We start from the raw sequence: 21,260 nt of genomic DNA, 5'->3' as shown, positions 1-21,260 counted from the left end.
TTAAAGGAAGATTAAATCATGTCACATAAGCTTATTTAGCTGTTCATCATTATCCGGAAACCGAGCAACCGTACAGATGTTCCAAGTCATGAGTCTGTCTTTATGTACCGTGTGCTCTGGGTTGGTTTTCCTCAGTTTGAGAGTAATTTAATATGCAGAGTAATCTCGTAGTATTAATGGTTACCTGTTTAGCTGTAGATGCAGTAGAGCTGAGTGTGGATGTGGGGATTTATTTACCCTTCTCAGATGTCACATTCTGCCACCTGTGCTCTTGTGTCTGATGGACGCGAGTGCTGACTGCAATCTGCAGTTCTGGAATTTGGGCAGCTTAAACCTCTCCTGTCAGCCGTCTGTACTATAAATCCCCAGATTTATATCTGCTGGCACTTTCCTCATAGTCTAGACACTTGTGCTGAACTTCTGTGTGAAGCCAGTCCTGCCTGCTTACATTCAAGAAGTGTCTTTCTGTATTGTATTAAGAGCTTATCCATATGCTTCAAGCTTGGAGCGCAGGAAGTCTGCTGGCAGCAGGCCTGCTATTCCATATTCTGAGCTCAGGCTCTTTGTGAATAGTCAGGAAGAAAAAAAAAAAAACAACCAACCATAAAGCACGACAAGTTGTTGACTGACTGATTTCTAGATAAGTTTTGCAAGAAAATTTGAATAAATATTAATGTTATGTGTAAGAAATGATGCGGCGGGGCTGGTTGTGGTGTGAACTGCAGGATGTGATTAAAAATGAGACTGAGCAGTGTATAAGGGCTCATTTGGGGAAGAGCAGTCTCCACTTGGGCCTCATTCACTGTGGTTTAGGAGTAAACATAATGTCTGTTAATTGGAACAGGTTTCAGTGCTGTGAAAAACTATATATGTATTTCCTTTTGACACTCGATATGCTTGGTCGTTGATCATTTATCATGGGAAAGAGCATCTGGTCTTGATTTTTACAATTCATCTAGATCAAGAACTACTTTTTATATATTGTTCTATTTTGGAACTTTTTATGTACAATATGTAATGCTTTTTAACAAAGATTCCAACTTTTTTTACCTCCCAGACTCCCTTCCAGAGAAAATAATTTTGGTTCCACATAGATGGTATATGGTGACTGTTGAGTTCTCTATAAGAAAAAAACCCCAAATCTCCTTGAAACTGAGGCTGACAAAGCCATGGCTATAACAAAGCACTTGTTTCCTGACTGTTGAGGCTGGTTTTGTTTGTGAGATTTTCCAAACCTGGGCTGAACTTTCAAATGGTTTTGGTTTTCTGAGAATTTTCATTCTGACACACCAGCGAATAGAATATCCAAAAGAATATCCTGAATTTCATAAACAACAACAAAAGGAATAAATTCTGGAGCCTTTTCTAGCTCTCTGCAAGGGTACAGAGTCTGGCTCCGTCACTTCAGTGTATCATAGACGTGACTAGACCAAGCTCAGAAGAATTTAAAAAATAAGCCCATAGTAACATACAGAATTTTGTATAGCAAATAATCTTTGTGGTTTATGGGGAGAAATTGCTTTTTATTTGATACGGTCCATGCTTGTATATGTTAAGGCAAATAGAATGGTTTTCAAATGTTCTGGAGGGCCTGTGTAGGAAGGAAAGTTCAGTCTCAGCCTGGAATTATTTTGGATAATTCAAAGGAACTACAAAATTGTTGCGTAGGATGCTTGTTTGTGTTTTTAAGATGCTCTGTAACACATCATTCACACCAAATATAGCTAGAGAGAGCCCAGTAAAAAGCACTGTGTGTCCGTTCTCCCTCTTGTAAAAACCCGAGTGTCCGTTCCTGGTGTCGAGTTGTTGTATCTGAAGTGCTCGTGCTAGTGGGATTTGAGCTGATTTTTTTTTTTTTTTTAAATAAAACAGAAACAGTAAATGATTATTGAAAGTATAAATACTTAATAAAATTGAATTTTATTATCTTCTTCCAAATGAGAAACCACTTAAAATATTAATCACTTCACTTACGTGTTTGATGTGCCTAACTTGATGGAAAGATGCAATACCTATAGCTGTTTGCCTTTTAGATAAAGGAAAGATTTCATGTTGTGTTACTTGTATACCTCTGGGAATTCTAGATTTCCCTTGAGGAGATGGATTTTATCTGTGTGCAGCTTGCTGCCAGAGTTTTACTACATAACATGTAGAAATACGGTAGGCAAAAATGTGGAATACCCTGGAAATACTGTAAGAAAGCGCCAGGAAGAACCTGATATTTTTTCAACTGCTTTTTGTTTGTTTTCCTCCAAAAATTGCTTTTACCCAGTATAGGTATCAGATGGCGAGCTTTTGCGTATTGCTCATTGGAGGAACATCAGCTTGGTTTTCCGTCCTTTATTTGTGCTCTTCCTCTTCCTCCTCCTTCCTCCTTCTCATCCTGCTGTTGTTTTATCTCTGTAGTGTTGTTGAATTGGAGTAGCAGGGCCAGGAATTGACCCTTGGTGCCTCGGGTGCACGGTGAGTTGTGGGTACGCAGCACAGCCTTGGGCAGGACCTGCTGCACAAGCACCACTGATTTCCCTTCTGCTCGTGTGTGCCGAGATCTTCTGAAATGAAACCTTATGTATGAAGTGAAGTCTCCCACCTCCTCAGGCTTAGGTGATTTCTGCTCATTAGTAATGGGAAGGATTTAAGCAAATGATCACACAGGGAGATGCTCCTTCCCACTTTCCTCTTCTGTCTTGCGCAAACTTTTAAACGGTTAAAAGCAGCCATGGGAAGGTATTTCTACCTGGTCTCGAGGGAATTACGTGTGTGTGACAATTAAGTGAGCGTATGAGAAAAGATTCTTCTTCCAAAAGGCACCGGTCTGTGCTGGTGTGCAGGACTGAGAGGCCTTGAGTGGTGTGTTCACTGTTTGCAGTATCCCCTTCAAAGCACCCTTGGGCTGAGCAAATCTGCTTGTCCTTCATCCTGTTAGCTCTCCCAAAAAGATGTCAGGTTGGCATCCCTGTTCTGAGAGAGTCTATTTTCTGGAAACTCCTGCTTCTGCTCTGTGTCTTTCAGTAGGTTGAAAGGAAATCTTTTTCTAGGATGGCAATCTCTATTTTTCCAGCATCCCTGGATACCTTTCCCTTCTGAGATGACCCAGGGGCTGCCCGTGTGTGAGAGCAATGCTATTTTGTTCTCCCTGACTGTGAGCTGCTCCTGTAGGTGGAGGTCTGTAAATACCAGGGCTTTTATTTCTCCCTATTGTCTTGTGTGTCCTGAGGGTGAAGGAAGATGAGAAAAAAAAATTATTGGAGGAGAACTCAATTAGTGAAGATGACATTGAGGGAGAGAACAACAACAGATGTTTCTGAATTTATAAATGTGTTTCCTGAATAGATAATTGCATGTAAGTAAATATGCAGATAGGCTGGTGGGAAGAGTAACCAGAAAGTGGTGAATTTAGTAATAACATATTTTGAAAAGCTTGTGTGAAAAAGGCTCCCAATCTCCTAATGGAGAGGTTAGAGAGAAGAAAAGCTTATCTGAAGATTAAGACTGACTTGGTTGAGTGATTTAAAAGTCAGACAGGATTTTGACACATTTATACCTGTGCTACAAATGCCAGTCAACATCCTTTTGAATAGAATGGATCATTGCACTCGGGGTGACTCGCTATCAACGATGGATGAGTGTGCAGCTGCTTTTTCTCCTTGAATGTACATATATTGCCCTTTCATGGCAGCTTGGATCAAAGGTTTTAAAAATTACTATTATTTTCAAGTAAATGTGAGGAAAGAAATTTTAAATTTTATTTAATATACTTTTCACAAGAATTTGTTAGCATTATGTATGTGGGGCAGTCGTTAAGGGGGTGGGTGCTGCTGGGACTGAGCTGTAAGGAATGTAGCTATGTGTTTGTTTTAGATGAAAATTGCCTGGTGTTACAGATGCATTTCTCTTATCTGCAAGGCAGACAGGCTTGAGATTGAACTGGAATAGAATCAGCGTTCTTTTTCTAGACGTCCTCATAGTAAAGATTATAGGTCACCTTTTGCTCTAAGCAGCATCTTCTCAGTGGACGTTTAGTGGATTTTCACATCTTTAATTATTAGCTGAGCGTTGGAAGCTGGTAAATCTTCATGACTTTTTTTTTCCCCAAGTTCCTCTGAGTTTACCCTGTTGTTTATGTGTATTTGTAATAAGGTCTTTGGGACTTGGTGTCTAGTTGACTGCAGCCTTTAATAGAGAATTTTATATGGTTTCCCTTTTTCTAACAATTTGATTAACTCCTTTAAAATTTTCTGTTTGTATGTATGTGTATGTATTTATAACCATAATTTATATTCTGCAGTAGTCTGGAAAAATGTAGCAAGGGTACATTTAGAGAGGACTAAGTAGAATTTCTTAGCTGGCAGTGGGGAATGGCGTAAATTACTCTTCAGTAGTAGACATTAATCTGTCTAATTGCTGCCTGAGTTTTCTACAGATGTTTTAGAGCAAGCTAGTAAAATGTGTCCTGACACAAATGATTCTGTACAAACAAAATTGAGAGTTAAAGAGAAGGGGTATTGTTAATAATATTGAAATTCATTCTGTATTTTCTTCTTTTAATTACTTCAGGGGTGTAGTTATTTTAATTTCGCTTGCATAGATCAAACTGAGCATTCAGCTTTACTGCCAACATAGTGTGATTACTTAAAGCAGGTGGAGTTTGTAGCAAAAGCAGCCGGTGAAGAAATTCTTTCCTGAGCCTGCTGACGGATCTTATTTATTAACTGTTGCAATCGAGTCGTATAATAGTAATTTTGTAGCAGTAATAACTTTCTAGAAGGATTTCAAGTTAGGAATCTAATTCTCTACTGTCAAATTAGCTAGAACTAACACTGAATCTGTATTATATTTCACATATTGATACATTATTCAAACTGTGTTGGGAAAGTATAGTTCTGGATATAGTTTGTAGTGGTAGCCTGTGAACCCAGCCTACACAAATTGGACATGAGCAGAAATAATTAAAAAGTTGGGGTTTTTTCTGTAGGTTTTGGTGCTATGGCAGAGCTGCTGTATGAAAGGATATATGCACCTGTGTGTGAGAACCTTTCCCAAGTTACCTTAGGCATGACTGGAACACCAAGCACCTTGTATTAATCTTTTAATGATGATATTCACTGTTAAAAAAGTGTATTCTAGGATTTAGGTAGGATTCCTGTACTAATGTGGTGACAAACTGCAGCTGCAGACAGATGGAGGTGGTTTCATACTGATCCTTGTGCCTGATCACAGCTTCCCTTAGGTGCGAGGAGAGAGTGGCAGCATTTAGTTGCACCTTTAAAAACAGAAAGTGCAGGAATTTGTTGCATTCTGGCAGTAACATTCAGAAATAGGCTGGTAGAGGCTGGACAAAAAGTACTTGCACATGAAAGAGCGATGCAATCTCCCAATGCATTCCATTGGAGCCTTCTAGAGCCATTTTACGTGTTGGTTTTCCTCCCCAGGTAATGTCTGTGGGCGTGGCTTTGGAGGGCAGTCGTGGAAGCGCTCGGAATGGTGCTGGGCTGGGATTCTACTCAGTTACCAATTTTACATCCTGCACTTCTCAGGGAATGCCTCATTTGCATGTTGTCAGCAGGAGAAAGAGACGATGTGACCAGAATGAGAACTTAAACCTGAAATACTGTTCTTTGTGGTATTTCTCTGTCATTTGACCCGGCACAAGAATCCAGAGTGCTGGTGTTCTGTCGCTGCATGTCTGCACCAGTTTTATTCTGGTGTGGCCGTGGTTTCCTGTCTGTCCTGTTCAATACTGACTTGTCCTTGCTGTGGATTTCTCTGAAAAAGCTAAAACTTGTAGAAAGCATTTAGCCTCTGTGACAGCTTGAGTTGTCTTGGTGCAGGCTCCAAGGGGAACTGCTCATAGCTGTAGTGGAGGATTGAAGCAGAGACTTGGAGAGGAAGAGTAACTAAAAATGGAAAGAGAGAAATAAGGACCATAATGAGGCAGGTACAGGAGCTATGGTTGAGAAATGTTGTTTAAATGGCCGTCTTGAGTTTTCTCTTTAATAAAAATATTATTCTCTTTAATAAAAATATTTCCCTTTAACATGTTTTTTTCATGTTACTTGTGTTTTCCCTTAAAAAAAAAAATAGCTAATCTGTATGTATGTTACCCATGACAATTAAATGATCGGATTACAGAGAAAAAGACCCCAAATGTTAGAATATTGTTCCAAAATTCCCATCCCTGGAAGTGTTCAAGGCCAGGTTGGGTGGGGCTTGGGGCAACCTGTTCTACTGGGAGGTGTTCCTGCCCATGTCAGGGAGTTGAAACAAGATGAGCTTTAAGGTCCCTTCCAACCTAAACCATTCTGTGATTTTATGACTCTGTGGTTCTAAAAGTAAATTGAACTTTAAACTTATTTTTGTGGGTAAGTTTAAAAATAGAATGCCAGCGACCAAATCTGAATTTTTAATAACCTTTTTACTGAGCTAGCCAGTAGTTACACCTAGAGGTAGATTGACTGCTAAGGTACAACTTTAAATTCTAGTTTTTAGAATAGTTCCACAATTTAAAAATAATTAGTTACCCAGTGTGTTTCTTAATATATATTTATATTATGCATTTTTGTTTGCTAAACATAGCTATGGTGGAATGACTGTTGTAAGTTGGTATTTAGAAACATCCTTTGACCTGTGCTTTAACAATGTTTTAAACTGTGGAAGTGCTTAATCTTTCACCTTCAAATATGAAGTGTGCTTCAGGAAGCCTCTTTATTCTGGTGCAAGTGGGAGAATCCTTGTTTTTCTTGAAAGAGTAGCATAGGGACTACAACAAAACCTCGCTATTTGTGCCTGTGTGTATTAATGTACTAAAAGTAATTATTATACAAAAAGTCACTCATGAGCAGAGTAACCTTTTAACAGGAGGGACCTCAGCTTGACACTGAAGGAGTAATTTTAGGTTCACTGTTGACTCAGTTGAGATTTTCTTATTCTTGTTTCTTTTTTTGGTCATTGTTACTCTGTGAATCTCTCCTGTAATGGGCTGCAGGAGCAGCGGAGGAAATGATCTTCCTATACCCGGAAAACCAAAGGCAAACATGCTATTGGCTCTGCAGAATGAGCTTGCTGGGAGAAGGAAGATTTTTTTTTTTTCCCCCCCTTCTGCGAGCTTCATTTACTATAATCTTAATTGCCTGGACTTTACAGAGGAGAGAAATGACTTCTTAGTCATCAGCCTTCCTGTGTTTTCCCTTGTTATTTTAATAGTTTCATCTTAAAGGAATTTTTGAGATCTATATCAGTTATGGAGGGACATCAGTTATGGCTCAGTGGTTTGGTTAATAGAAAATTACTTGTAAATAAATGAAATCAAGAAATTTTCCTAAGAGTCACTTTTGATCCTTTTCAGTTGTTTTGTGGGAGTTTCAGTGCTTAATTAATTTAGAAAAATTCCGCATTTGTGTTTAAGCAAAATGTGAGAGTTAAATTCTTGTTGGTTTTCCTGGAAGAAAATCAAGTTGCTCATGCACCCATCAGTGCCGTGTGAGAGTCTCGTTTCCATGTAGCTCTGGCAGTGCTCGGAGCATTGTGTGGTCCCTCAAGGCTCTGAGCTGTTTCTGCTGCAGGTGGGGTCTGAGGCGTGGCAGGCACCGCTGCGGCTGTGCGCTGTGTAAGTGAGGAGGATCTTGCTTTAGGTGTAGAGGAGGGAATACAGTGCTTTTACCAGGGTAGAATAATGCTGGGGATAAGTGAAGGAGCTCAGTGTGAGTATCTGAGTATCTTCTGATGGAGCTGGGTTTTAAACTTCTTAATTGATTTTATTTAAATTTTAAAATGAAGACCTACATTATGGTAATGATAACAGGGCCTGAAATATCAGTTGTAATTAGCTGAAGTCATAGCATTTCATTGCATTAGATTGACTAGCGCTGCTTTAAAAATGGGAATTTGGTTGTATTTGCTGCATGGTCACTGTGAGCAGCCATTAGGACATCCTGTGAACAGGATTTTTGGGTGGATAGCAGGTGTTTCGGCCTTTTATAGTCAAGTGCTAAAAGCCTGAGAAATGCTATTGTATTTATCAGTTTTTTCTGGGGGAATGGAAAGTTATCCTAGCAAATGCTAGCCATTCATCTGGCTTGTGGGTTTAAGAAGATGGTACCTTGTGGTACCTCCATGTTTGTATTGCTTCATCCTGGATGAAATCACCCTTCATGCTCCGTAGATGGTATTTCAATAAATACAGGAAAATTTGCCGTGGGTTTTGTAGAAGGAGTTGCTGCTTTCTGAACCACACCATGTTCTGCTGAAGGGGCCAGCAGATCATGGAGGAGAAGGTCCAGTTGATATAATTCGCTTGGATTTCCAGCAGAATTTCATCCGAAGTTTTTCAGCAAAGACATTTTAGAAAACTCAATGGGCACAGCATGAGAGGGTCTTGTCATGGACAGTAATGGGCTAAGATGGAAATGAGGATTGAAATAAATGGTCAGCTGTCAGAGGCAGAGGGATGTCACCTGTAGAATTTGGCACCAGGCTCTGTAGGATTGTGCTAATTAATGGGCTGAACCATGAAGACTGGAGGTGATACAGACTTAGTACAGTAAAAGCAAAGGAGGGCTGAAGGGTTGCAGAAGGGTCTTAAGTCTTTAACTACCAATGAATAACTGTGAATGAAATACAACATAGACAAATGTAAGTGCTGCATGTGCTGGAAAAACAAATCCAAGTTATAGAAAGTTACGATTCCTAACTGACTGTTACTTCTTGGTAGAGAATCTTGGCATTATGACTAGTAGAGCCGTGGAAACATCAGCTCAGATCTTGGCATCTTTAAAATCTAAATAAAGCAAAGAAATCTCAGTGAGAATTGTTGGGGATTAAGAGGAAAGAAATAGTGAGTAACACAAAGCGTTATGAAGCTATTGTGGAGATTTTTGGAATGGCCACGGCCTGAAGCCTGAGGTTTGGTCAGCTCATTTTGTAGAAGATATTTTAGAGCTGGGGAAGACTTGAAACAGGGCATGACTTAGGTAGAAAAGGAATGCTAGAGTACAGAGGAGCTACGTAGCAGGGAAGGAGATGCGTTTTAAAGCCAGTTGTTTGGAAAAGAGTGAATGAAGCACGGATTTCAAGTGGAATGTACGTACATACCGTGTTTGTCTCTCAGCATGATGCAGTACACCCTTTAAATCACTGCTGAAAGTAAAGTCATGCCACTTCTCTTGTGTTCTTTAGTATCCGTGTTCATCTTCTTGCCTTGGCTCTGTTCTGGGAGGTGTTGCTGAGCTGGGGAGTTGCTTCACTCATGTATTAGGGAGGGATTTGTTCGTGGGTCTTGTGATCTCTGAAGGTTAACGTGTTAAATGAATGTATCGCACAGCTGGGCAACGGGGATTATGAATATTGCTTTAATAGCAAGGGCCCAAAAGCCAAGAGCAGAGATTTTCCTCCTTTGCTTTCGTCGTGTGTGTTTATACAGCCTAAAAACTCTCCCTGGTAGCTGAGAAAATAGGCCTTTTTTTGGATTTGTGTTAAGACTATTCTGAAGTAGCTTCTGCAGTATTGTTTGCAGTATTTTGCTTTAAAAGCAATAAGCTTTGGAAAAGGTGATATCCATACTCAATTTAGGTTTAAGATAATCAGTCTAGCTATAAGACTCTGAACATTTAACTGTTTTTCATGTTTCAGACTCATTGTTGCTAAAGGAAAAAGCCTTTTTGATACCGGTGGTGATACAGCCAAGCGATTGCTGAATGTGCTGTAATGCATCTTGATGTCAGAAATGTTTTTCTGCAGAACTTGCCTGGGGAAATTTCAGACCATTGTTTCTTAATAGACATTGTTCCTGAGCATAATAAAGGTGATTCAGACATTTTGGCTATGTTAGCTACAGCGAGGGAGAGAATGTGCTGCTGTTTTAGGCTGAGACCAAAGAAGTGGGAAGGTAACCAAAGGGGGTTCCTCAAGCCTTGAATTCCTGCAGCTCTGGGATAAGAGTTTGTGTCAAAGTGGGGTGTATGTATGGATGTTGGACACAGGATGCAGTTACTGCTGTGGAATGTGAAATTCTGCTCTACAAAGAAAATCTTTGCACTGCTGGTAACACTTCTGTGCCAGTCCTCCTTCCAGACAAGAGACTGAATAATGTACGAGTTAGTGGTGGTGCCACAGGAGAAAGGAGTGATAAGTAAGGGTAAGTCTTGGGTCACCCTACTCTTGCCAGCAAATCTGCTCGATGGCTTTAGAGAGGGAACAAGTGTGAGTGGGTGTGGATTACTTCTTGACTGATTTTTGCAGTTCAAGTATTTCGATGGTGTAGACTTCAGAAGAAAAGCAAGCCAGTTATTTTTGTTGTTTCTTCTTGTCTTCCTTGGTTGTACATGCTCTTCAATGCCAAAAAATTGATAGGATTTGGGTTTTGCCTTAGTGAATGATGACGTAAATTATTGGTGATTATACATGCCTATTGCAATCATTTACATTCCAAATGTGGGGGGAAAATACATTCCCTCTCTTTCCATCTCTAGGAGGCGTTTCGCTTTCCTCCATATGACAGACTTATAGTATCTAAAAAATCAATTTGTTTTTATAGTTACGCAGCTTTATGAAGAAATCTCACCCCTCACTGCCGAAGTTTTATTAAAGCTAAATGGGGGAGGGTGTAAAGGCTTTGTCTAAAACCCCAAACCAACACTGCGGCGTTCAGCTCTGCTGTATTATCATTGACTTTGATACACACTTTCTGATACTCCTTGACTCTATCCGTGAGTCACAGACAGAGCATTTCCGTTCCCAGAATGAAAGAGAACAGTGTCCCCGAGCATTCTGGTGCTGGAGGGACTCAGAAAAGCACTGGAACTGCAGCATCGCCACCACCCATCCTTATCCTTGGCTGTTGGGACCCTCCCCCTGCCATGTAGCCCTGGGAGGGGGGCAGGGGGTTCCCTGTCCCTGCTCAGCCTCCTTCCCCGTTGGTTGTGTTGTGTTCCCCTGCGCGGGCAGGGACCCTCGGGCCCCGTGACTGCGGCAGTTCCTCGGCAGAGCCCCAGCCGTGGGCTGCAGAAATAAACATCTCTGAAACATCTACCAAGAGTTGGTCTATATCTGTTTCTTTCCACGGGCCTCGTTGGTTGATTCGCGTGTTGCAGTATCTGCACTGGAACGCTTGGCTCTGTGAAAGCTGGGAAAGGACCGTGCAGAAAAGGGAGGCAGGACGGGTGTGTGATACACTGAGCAGGGCAAAGCAAATTGCACGCCTGGTTTTTCCGATGCTCCTGTACCAGCTAGCTGAAGTGACTAAGGCACTTCTGAGCCAAAGGCAAGGCTCCTGAGGCCAGTATAATGTTTTGGTTTACAAATGGGATAAGTTAAGAGGGTACTTGGTATTCAATGCTGACTTCTTAAGCCATGGTAGTGTAGTTTTCAGGAGTCACATTGAAAGTAACTCAGTCTTGGATTTGGGAAGTGCTCAGCTAACAGTCCCTCAGAGACTAAGAATATTTTCTGCCTGCTACTGTTTATCTCCTCAAGGCTTTGTGGACTTCATTCTTTGTGATACCCTTTGTGGACCCCTAACAGCATGCTTTAAGGTTAGCTGGTTTCTCCTGTTAAAAAGAATCTCAGTAGGCTTTCAGTTTTCACTTGCATCACGCTGAGGAACCACCGTTGTTTTTGCCAGAACTGTAACTCTTTATATCCCCATTTTTGCTGCCGGCTGTGGGATGAAACCAGAAACTCCTGACTGTTGTTAGCTGAGGAGGACAGTACGGAGTGGAGCTCATGTATACAACACTGAATTCTTTTGAAGCCTGCTATGTGCTGTAATTTCAAATGTGCTTGTACAATGGCTTCATTTATAACTCATAGTTTTTAAGCACATTGTCTGAAGTAGTGAGGTCTATGGTAAATATCACTTACATACATCATGAAAGATAAAAGGTGCATAAATAAGCCCTTTCCTTCAAGTACTTACTCAACTGTGTGTTCCCTTGTTGGAAGGTTTGAAGAAGTGACTTAAAGCAGGATATCCACTTCTGCCAAGTCCTAGTTTTCCTGCATGGAATAGTTAGCCAGCTATCAAATAAATGAGAGTCAAGCGAAATGCTCTCACTTAAATCCCCTTATCTTTGCTGCGTTTCACTTGGGATCTAAGATCTGGTCTGTAGCATTAGCAGACAGTTAACAACACAAAAAAAGACTGTTCTTTTTATTGTAAGTGTGGATTCACAGATGAAAAATCCTTTGTAAGGTATATTATTTCCTTCTGTCTTCCCTCTTGTTTTAACCCAAAACCCAAGTTGTTTGTGTATGTTAAACCTTAGCACTACTGATTTTGCTGAGTACCAGAGATGTTTGAAAGAGAACTGCAGCTATATATGTTTGATTGACTTTTTATAAGGACATGTACTTCTTCCTGAGAAAGCCGTCAGTAGGATGTTACTTTTGTTTCATTCGACTGTAGATAATTCTGTCCTCTGGCAATACGAAAACAAATTAATGCAAATAAAGTATTTAACATACTTGTAATACTTCTGTTAAAAAAAAACCAAGACCCCTCTTTTACCCTCTCTCTCCTTTAAAGGCTGATTTCTCCCCCTCCTCAATCCTTTTTAATTTTTCCGGTTTCTTTCCCCTATCTGCACTTGCTTCTCTCTCTCCTGACAGGTGGTTTTATATTCACATATTTCCAGGTTGTTTCCACATGGTGTATTTACAAAGAGGAAAATAGGCTGGGAAGAAGAATAGTGTTTGAATACTTGAGATCTGGTTGCACTTTCTGAAGGAACAAAGAAAAGGTTTTGACATTCTTGGTTTGTTCTGTAGAAGCCTGGTTAAGGGTTGAAGTAGATGTTTTATATCCTCGGGGGGTTATTTTATCTCCTCAGAGGGTGCTGCTAAAGCAGCACAGTGACAGCTGTTGAGGTGCCTCCTTAGGTTAGAGCAACAGAAGTTCTCTGTGGAACAGGTCCTCTGCATGTGTCCTTTCAGACAAAAGTTAAATGAGACAGACTTGTGAAAAATGAGCCCAGTTTCTAGCAAAAATTAAAAGAAACCAAAAAGACAGCAGGGAGAAGAGGGAATGTTTGCCAGTCTGTTCTGGAACTATCTCCAGCAGGCTCTGGCTCTTCCCAGCTGCTTCTCAGCCTCCTCCTTTACCTGTCTGACACAGCATTAGCAGTAATGGTGGTGTGTGGACACAGGGATGTAAACATGACCCTTGCGATAAAGCTGTGCTGTAAATGCCACTCTTGAAGTTTAGCAATTTCATCCTTAAATTTGTTAGAATCCCAGGATGGTTTGGGTCGAAAGGGACCTTAAAGCTCGTCTCATTCCAACTCCCTACCATGGGCAGGGAGACCTTCCACTAGACCATGTTGGGTTGCATGTATTTGAGCAGTGTTGTCAAAATTTTTTGTTTGGTTCTTACTGAAATCCCTGGCAAAGCTTGCAGCAGCACTGAGAGGATGGGAATAGGCTTGGGATGTTCCAAAGGCCTGCTGTGTTAGATGTCCTTTCACTGTCATGGTGTCTCTGGACCATTAAGTCTCCTTGTCTAGATGTTTGCTCACATCTATTAGAAAATTACAGTAAGTCCTCTAGCCTTGAATTACTCTGGAAGGAAAATATTTTTCTTGGTGCATCTTGACCATAACCCATCATTTCCTCATCACGTGGGCATGGGGGGGTGCAGGACCCAAACCAGCTGGTTAATAAATGACAACTGGTCTGAGACAGAGGAGAGGGAGGTGACAGGCTGTATTCAGAGCTACTAAACACAGGATGGTCATTAGTGTGAAGACATGAGAGAGGTGAGGGCTGGGGAGCACCGGGCGCTGCAACAACAAAACAGCGACAGGTCCCGCCCCTAGATTGCTGGGGAAAATGTGGAAGATAGGTAAGTTTGTAAATTTTGATAAATGTGATTAAGATGCTGAAAAATGCGATCCTCCATGAATAGGTCGGAACTATTTGTTAGCAGAAAATAAAATGATTTTCATAAAAAACCGAGAGTCTGAGTTGTTAAGAGCAGAATGTGGATGTCATCTACATTTAACACACAGGGTGGGGTTTTTTTAAGGTACATGTGATAAGCAAAAAAAAAATCTCAATTTAAAGCATGGTCAATTTTCTGATTTTTTTTCATAATTCCGTTGATGTCTGGATGCTTTCCCGTGGTTGTTTAGAGTGATGATCATGAAGAAACTGTTGCCAACTTAAAATATGGTAGAGTGGATGCTTGCTTAATACTGTTGAAAATCAGCCAAGACGTATCTAATTCTGGACTGGAGTGTTATGTTGTATGGTTTTATTTGTGGAATTCTTGATTTATCAATGGTCTATGTTCCTGTGTAATGAACTGTGTAAGTACAGTCATTATGTATAGTAACATATGATTCAAATCTTACTTTTAATTAGAGAATATGAGGTTAAGAAGACAAAATCTTTGTTGGATGGAAAGATGGAAACACGAGGCTTGTTTTCCAGATTAGTCCCCAGTAAAATCAGGTCAGTCATATTTAGGTGACAGTAATTTAAAGAATGTTGTCATTTTCCTGATCCTTGATTTGTTACAAGACAGACATCATTAAAACACACATTTTGCTTAAAAATTAATTTAGGCAAGTTAGAACTGGAATCAAGACTATTTTTAGTCAGTAAGTATTTTGTTTCCAACATGTGCGTATGTGCAAAGAATTTAAACTGTGATTTGATTTGATTTTAGAATACCATCCAGGCTTACTGAGTTTATCAGATGAATACCAGCTGGTGCATCTGACAGCCAAAACTAGAAAAATAACCTCATTTAAAGATGGAAATCCCTATTCATGAGACCATTTCAGAGCCTTTGCTTTCCAGCAGGACTGGTTGAGCAGCATGTTCTGATCATTGGGTTAGTTTTGGTTTTCAAAGACAGATGGTCATTGTGTTTAATGTCTGTGTATTAATGTTCTGTTGATAAAAGTATGAGTAAGTTGCTAATTTCTCTGGGAAAATAGAATTAAACTGTTGAGGTCAGGATACACGTGACCTGTGCTATGTTTGGTTCAGAGGCTTCAGATTCAATTAGCTTTGCAAAATTGCTGTGAATTTTTACCTGCTTGCTTGGATTGAGGGGAGAAGAAGGTTCCTTTGTTAAGGATGAACAGAAAGCTAGTCTTATTTCAGCCTTTTACTTGGATGATTCTCAGTACTAATGTTCAGTATTTTCAAGTATAAGATGGGTGGTATTCAGCTCAAGATGTCTTTGAGAGACTTCTCAAACTTGTTGCTATGAAATCGGATGTTCTGGTATGATTTCAGACTATGCAGTCAAGTTGCCATGGATGGCAGCTTTTCTGGTTTCTGCCTTAAAGCTTCAAGTCTTTTTTTCTTCATGGATTTTAGGTTGGCAGGAAAATATTGCAGCTACAGTGTGTGTTCCTGTACCTGAAAGTATTCATTCCTTATGTAGGCAGTTCTCTGTGTTAGAGTATCAGGAAGGTGCTTAATTCTGACAGCTGAAAGTGTCAACAATATTGGGATTTTTTTTTTTTTCATTAATCATTCTTACCTGTTTCAGTAATTCCTACATTAGGTAGGAGCCCTTCTCTTGGGCAGTCACTCAGCTGGCTTTGATTTTATGCCTTTTTTGGTGCATTCATGCATGGGGATATTTAAAAATTGAGTTGATTTGCATGCTCTATACTTATGGGTTTAATAGAATATAAGAAAAGTTCTTTTAAAGAAACATTTGAATGTAGATGTGAAGGATGTTAGGGGGTGGTGAATGTGCAGCTTTTTGCTGTTCTACACTTTAGTTGTTTTTAACATGTTCTTCTGCAGAAGAATTCAGTGGTTGTTACCTGCAGAGGTATAAGCAAGAAATTATTTGGGACTGCAGGATGACTACTTTGTGTGTGAGTTACTTAACTACCTCCTGCCCTGAGTGTGTAGTTTTTAAGTGTTTACTTACTTGGCTTTGTTACACTATTACTAGCTTGTACTTTTTAATAGCATCTCTTTGTTCTCTTATTCTGGAAATTGCATAACATCTGTTCATTCTCAACTCTCTGAGCAGCTCTGCCCATGATGGCTTCATTCAGAAATTGTCTGAAGCAGTGAAAAGGTCCCAAACACAGAGAATTATCAAAAAATATTTAAAGTGGATGGTTTCTGTTACAGTGATGGATGTGAACGCAGTGATGGATGCACTGGAACTATAAGAAATGTATAGTTGAATTGATACTGTTCTGGGCTGAGGATTGTTCAAAAGAAAAGGAATTAGCAGTTGGTTGCAAAGTCAGCAAAAGGATCCATGGGCAAAGTGAGGTTTCCTGCTGTTCTGTGTCACAGGAAGGCCTTGTGACATTCTCAGTGGGTTTTGTTTCTGTTTGTGTTGTTCCTGACATAAATTACCCAACTCTGTTGGCAAAAAGCATTCATTATATTACTGTCATTATGGTGGAACTTGGGAATATTCCTATTCCATGGTCATGTTTTACATTTGCAAACCTGGATGGCAATTTGGAGTCGTTAGCTGGCAATTCTTTGCTGGATTTTGTGGGCAGAAATCCCCCTTGCCAGCAATTCGCTTCATGGGTAGAGGCAGAAGGAGTCTGAAGCAGCCTGCAGCAGTTCAGCAGCTGGCAGGACAGTGCCCGGCAGGGACGGTGGTGTTACCCAACACCCACCTTGTGCCTGGGAAGGAAACCAGCAGAGCAGAGTGGTACCCAGTCAGTTACTGGTTTGGGAGGGGAGAGTTAGGATGTTGGACTGTTACCTTCTCCCTGCCAAGTCTAGCAGAACTTGGGAAAACAATGCTGATACAATAAGAAGAAAAGGAGTAGTTTTGTAATAATAATTTTTTTTAAAGATATTATGACTTGCAGCCGTATCACAGGCCAGAGGTTTTAACCCTCCAAACTTATAACTATCTTCAGAAACCCTGACTGAATGTTGCTTCTGATTGAAACATGCCAGTTGTGATTTGTGTGTTTAATCAAGAGCGAATAATTCTAAAAGCGATTCTCCACCAAAGCTGTTGGTATATTAGTCTCTAAATGTGTTTGTTGTGATACAACATGTCAGAATTTGTAACTTTCATACAGTTCAATAGCAGAATTTACAAATATAATTAGAGGGTTAAAGGCATTTAAAGAATAAAAGCCCTTTAATGACATTCAGTTTTTATTGACAACCACTAGTATCTGCTGCATTCATATAAAGATTTCTAATGTAATCCTGTGAGTAGATAAAAGCTCCGCTATTTAAAAGCTCCATGCCATCAGATTCATTGGATCCGCTCGTGGAATGCAGATGGGGAGTTCCTGAGTAGATGATGGGTTGTGAGTGCCTGTCTGCAGCTCACACAGCTCGCACAGGCCATTCCTGCTCTTTGTTTTACAGGGTATCACATTAAGAGCTGTATTAAGAAGATAGATGGCAGCAAACGGAAACATTTATAAGGAGTTATTTTTAGTTATTCCATGAATGTTTTCCGTTCTCCAAACATTGTAACATTGCTGTTTTTGAAAGAAAAAATTTCTCTTAAATCACTCACTTCAGGTGCTTGCAAGTACCCAGATTTGGACCGTTTAAAAGAATTGAGAAGAATGCCAAATAAATGTTTTAATACCTGTTTTTTCTTTTGTCTATTTATTTAGGATCTAAGGAATACAGTTTTTTTTTAGAATCAAAGAATCCCAGAATGGATTGGGGCGGAATGGACCTTAAAGTTCATCCACTTACACACCCTACCGTAGGCAGGGACTCCTTCCACTAGACCAGGTTGCTCCAAGCCCTGTCCAACCTGGCCTTGGACACTTCCCAGAGATGGGGCAGCCACAGCTGTTCTGGGCAACCTTTGCCAGGGCCTCCCCACCCTCACAGGGAACAATTTCTTCCTCCTATCTGATCCAGCCCTGTCCTCCTTCAGCTTAAGGCCGTTTTCTCCTTGTCCTGTCACTCCATGCCCTTATGAAAACTCCTCCTCCAGGGACTTAAATAATGTGAAGTAGTATCTAATAAAAGTCTTCCTTGATCTGAACCTGTTTGGGTTTAGGTTCCATGCTGGTCTTGTGCTCTATGTGATTGGACACTCAGAAATTTGTAGCTGAGTCTTTCTGACCAGACAGTTTTTGCCAAAGGCTGAGTGCTGGGGCATTCAGGTGATTTGGGGCACAGGCAGGTTGTACAAGCTGGGAAGGGAATTTGAAGAAGGAACATCCTCTCTCTCGCAGAGCAGCGGAATGCAGCTGGTGGGGCAGAGCCCAGGGCAGGGCTGTGTGGGAGCTGGGCTCTCTGGCAGAGGCTGTGGGACATTCCTTCTGTCACAGGGATCCCCATTAGTGCTGCAGGGTGAGCTGCCTTTGGCAGTTTCCTTGTTTGACTGAACGAAACCTCCCCGCTCCTGTGGAAGGGCTGTGCTTGGTTACTGGCTCTAGTTGTTTTTCCAGAGAAATGAAAAATTGAAAGCAGGGAGGTAATTGGCAGCCCTGAAAAATAAAATAGGGTTTTTCATTAATTTATGGACTGTCTTACAGTTTTACATACAAAATTATTAATCTAGGACTGTAGGAGAAGTTGCTGTTAGGGTTCTGGAAGCACCATGAATCCTAAGTAAAGCTGTCAATTACTTCTCAGTATCCTCTTGCAGGAGAACAAAAAACCCGACCGATGCAGTTGAACACTTACGCTGCTTTGCTTTAAACTTTCAAATACAAGGTGGCCTCAATTTACTTGGATTCTTTTTGTTTGTTTGCTTGATGACAAATGAGATGTGGCTGTCTTTCCTTCTACTTGCTGGTTCTCAAATGAGATTTCTAAACCATTAGATTGGTGAAGGCTGTAATACAGTATCGTCAGCCCAAATAAAACACAGGCTGGGAATAAAATAGCTGCTCTGGTCTGTTTCAGTAAGTGGCAAGATATATTTCTTGTGGCTTTTCGTTGATGAACTTGTTCTAAGTACGCGATGACAGAGCGAAGGGCCGAGGACTGAACCCTTGATTTAGTTCTGGATCCCTCTTGGGAGTTACGTTTATGTAAGGATTGAGTTTTTAAAAAAACAGTGGGGAAGCTGTAGGATTTTAGCAGGAGAACTTGATAGGATGAAGGGAAATATACTTGTTAAATCATGTACTGTATGATGTGTGTCAAAAGGAAGTTGATCTGCTTTTCTTCTCCTCCCATTTGAAAAGTGGTGAGAAGGAAGAGGCAAGTGACCAAAATTAGTATTGATTAACAGCGATTTAAAAGCACGAACATTCACTTTTTAAGTGTAATGATAAAGAGTGGGGTGTGGCTGATGCTTACACAGTAATACTCTGGAAGAGTTGTGGGTTTATTCCTGGGATGGGATTATTGCAGCTCTGTGTGTGCATCTGGACAGGATGGGGCATGGAGGGTGCTGAGAAGATGCTACTAAATTCGGCTGGGTTTCTTTATGTCTTTCAGGACTTGCAGTGAATGGAGGAAGACACCTTTTGCTAGAGATTTAACTTGTCTAAAGCTATCAAGGTAGGAGAATTTTTTTCTTCCTACAATCTCATGTGTTCTTTGCAGGTGTGATTTAATTATTTAAATAGAATTGCAGTTGTCTTCTGTTGTTCCATTGTTAATGTGTGATCACCTGAAATTGGAACAGGGGCGCTATCTTTCTATAACAGTTTTACCAATTCTTAACCTGATTGTATTAGAGAAAAAGATGTAAGAGCTTTCACATATTAGTGTTTGATCATTCTCTTTTCCTACTGGAGGTAGGAAAGGAAAGGGAATGGATGTAATAAAACAATGTGTGGGATTTTATGTTATTTACTGAGTTCATTCTAGCTGCCTAACTAAAATATTGATACTTTTTTGTAAATGCAGTGTGTAATAGTGACACTGCATTCTGTAAAATGTACTTTGGTGTCTTAATTTTTCAAAGTTTTTTTAAAATATAAAATCCAAAATATTCCGTGTTCTGAGAAAATCTCCAGTGCTTGCCAATGGATTGAACTCCAGTTTCATATTAAGTAATATTGAGACTTGAGCAAGTTTGCAGAACAGGCTTACAGCAGCTCCTTAATTAGGTCTGTATTTTAAGATGTATTTTTGATTATTTAAAAATGAAGAAATTAATCACAGTTTCCTTTAATCTCTTGGAGTAGACGAGCGCTATAACATTTTCTGACTTTACACATTGCCCATTTTTTTGTTTTCATTTTCTGTTGTACCAATTAATCTTCAAAAGTAACTTCAGATTGGTAGGAGTCTCAAGCAGAACAGAAGCTGGTGTGATTCTGAATGACAAGATTTTGGCTGCTCCACATCACAGCCAAAAGCTGAGATGCAAGAAACTTGCATTTCAGTCTTGTGGTGGCTCGGGGCAGAATAAGGATGGTGGATCCCGGCACAGTGAAGTTTGTTGGTTCAGCACAGGAAGGACGTGGAGCTGTTGGAGGGAGTCCAGAGAAGGCACCAACGTGATCAGAGGGATGGAGCAGCTCTGCTGTGAGGAAAGGCTGAGAGAATTGGGACTGTTCACAAAAGAGAAGACTCGGGGTGACCTTGTAGCAGCCTTTCAGTACCGGGAAGGAGCCTGCAAGAAAGATGGATGGAGGCTCTTTACAGGGCCTGGAGTGACAGGACAAGGAGGAGTAGCTTCAGTGACAGAGAGTAGGTTTGATTAGGTATGAGGAAGAAATTGTTCCCTGTGAGGTGGGGAGGCCTTGGCACAGGCTGCCCAGGGAAGCTGTGCCTGCCCCATGCCTGGCAGTGTCCAAGGCCAGGTTGGACAGGGCTTGGAGCAACCTGGGCTAGTGGAAGGTGTCCCTGCCTATGGCAGGGGATGGGACTGGATGAACTTGAAGGTCCATTCCAGTCTGGGCCATTCTATGACTCCTGATGAAGTAAGTGCCCTAAAATTCCTGCCAAGGCAGTTTAACAAGACTCAGTTTGTGCATAACTGTACCACATTTTATTTCAAGCTTAAGTATCTGTTCACATGGTTGTTGATGGAGGCAGCTACTAATAATATTTAAAACCAAAGCAATAATTTTAACTGTTATGAGCAACACAGAAGACACTAAAAGCACCACAGATGAATTGATGAAAGTGAGGTGATGGCATTTCTTTTGGTTATCATTTTTCTCCAAGGCTGGATAATTGACATTGTATATGGAGAACTGAAGTGTCCTTTGGGAATTCAGTCTGTATCATTAATCTAGAATTAGAAACCAGGTTATGCAGAATGACAAAGCCTGGTTCAAAATTAAATTTCCTGGATTTCAAGGTCATTGCATTTTCATGTTGAGGAGAGAACCGACTTTTGACTTTCTCCTAGCGAGTGATTGAGTTCT

At 40.6% G+C, this 21,260-nt stretch overlaps 1 protein-coding gene across 7 annotated transcripts in view; it reads left to right on the top strand.

The window, feature by feature from the left end:
* The window catches only part of TANC2 (tetratricopeptide repeat, ankyrin repeat and coiled-coil containing 2), a 195,941-nt gene that overhangs the window by 10,349 nt on the left and 164,332 nt on the right, over positions 1-21,260 (top strand). For all 7 annotated transcript variants that reach the window (XM_048320430.1, XM_048320452.1, XM_048320472.1 and 4 more), the window contains exon 2: positions 19,375-19,437. The gene's annotated coding sequence lies outside the window, so the exon portion shown is untranslated. The remainder of the gene's footprint in view (positions 1-19,374; positions 19,438-21,260) is intronic.

This window comes from Corvus hawaiiensis, chromosome 1 (assembly GCF_020740725.1).
Source record: "Corvus hawaiiensis isolate bCorHaw1 chromosome 1, bCorHaw1.pri.cur, whole genome shotgun sequence".
Lineage (NCBI taxonomy): Eukaryota > Metazoa > Chordata > Aves > Passeriformes > Corvidae > Corvus > Corvus hawaiiensis.
This window is presented reverse-complemented; position numbering and strand designations above follow the sequence as displayed.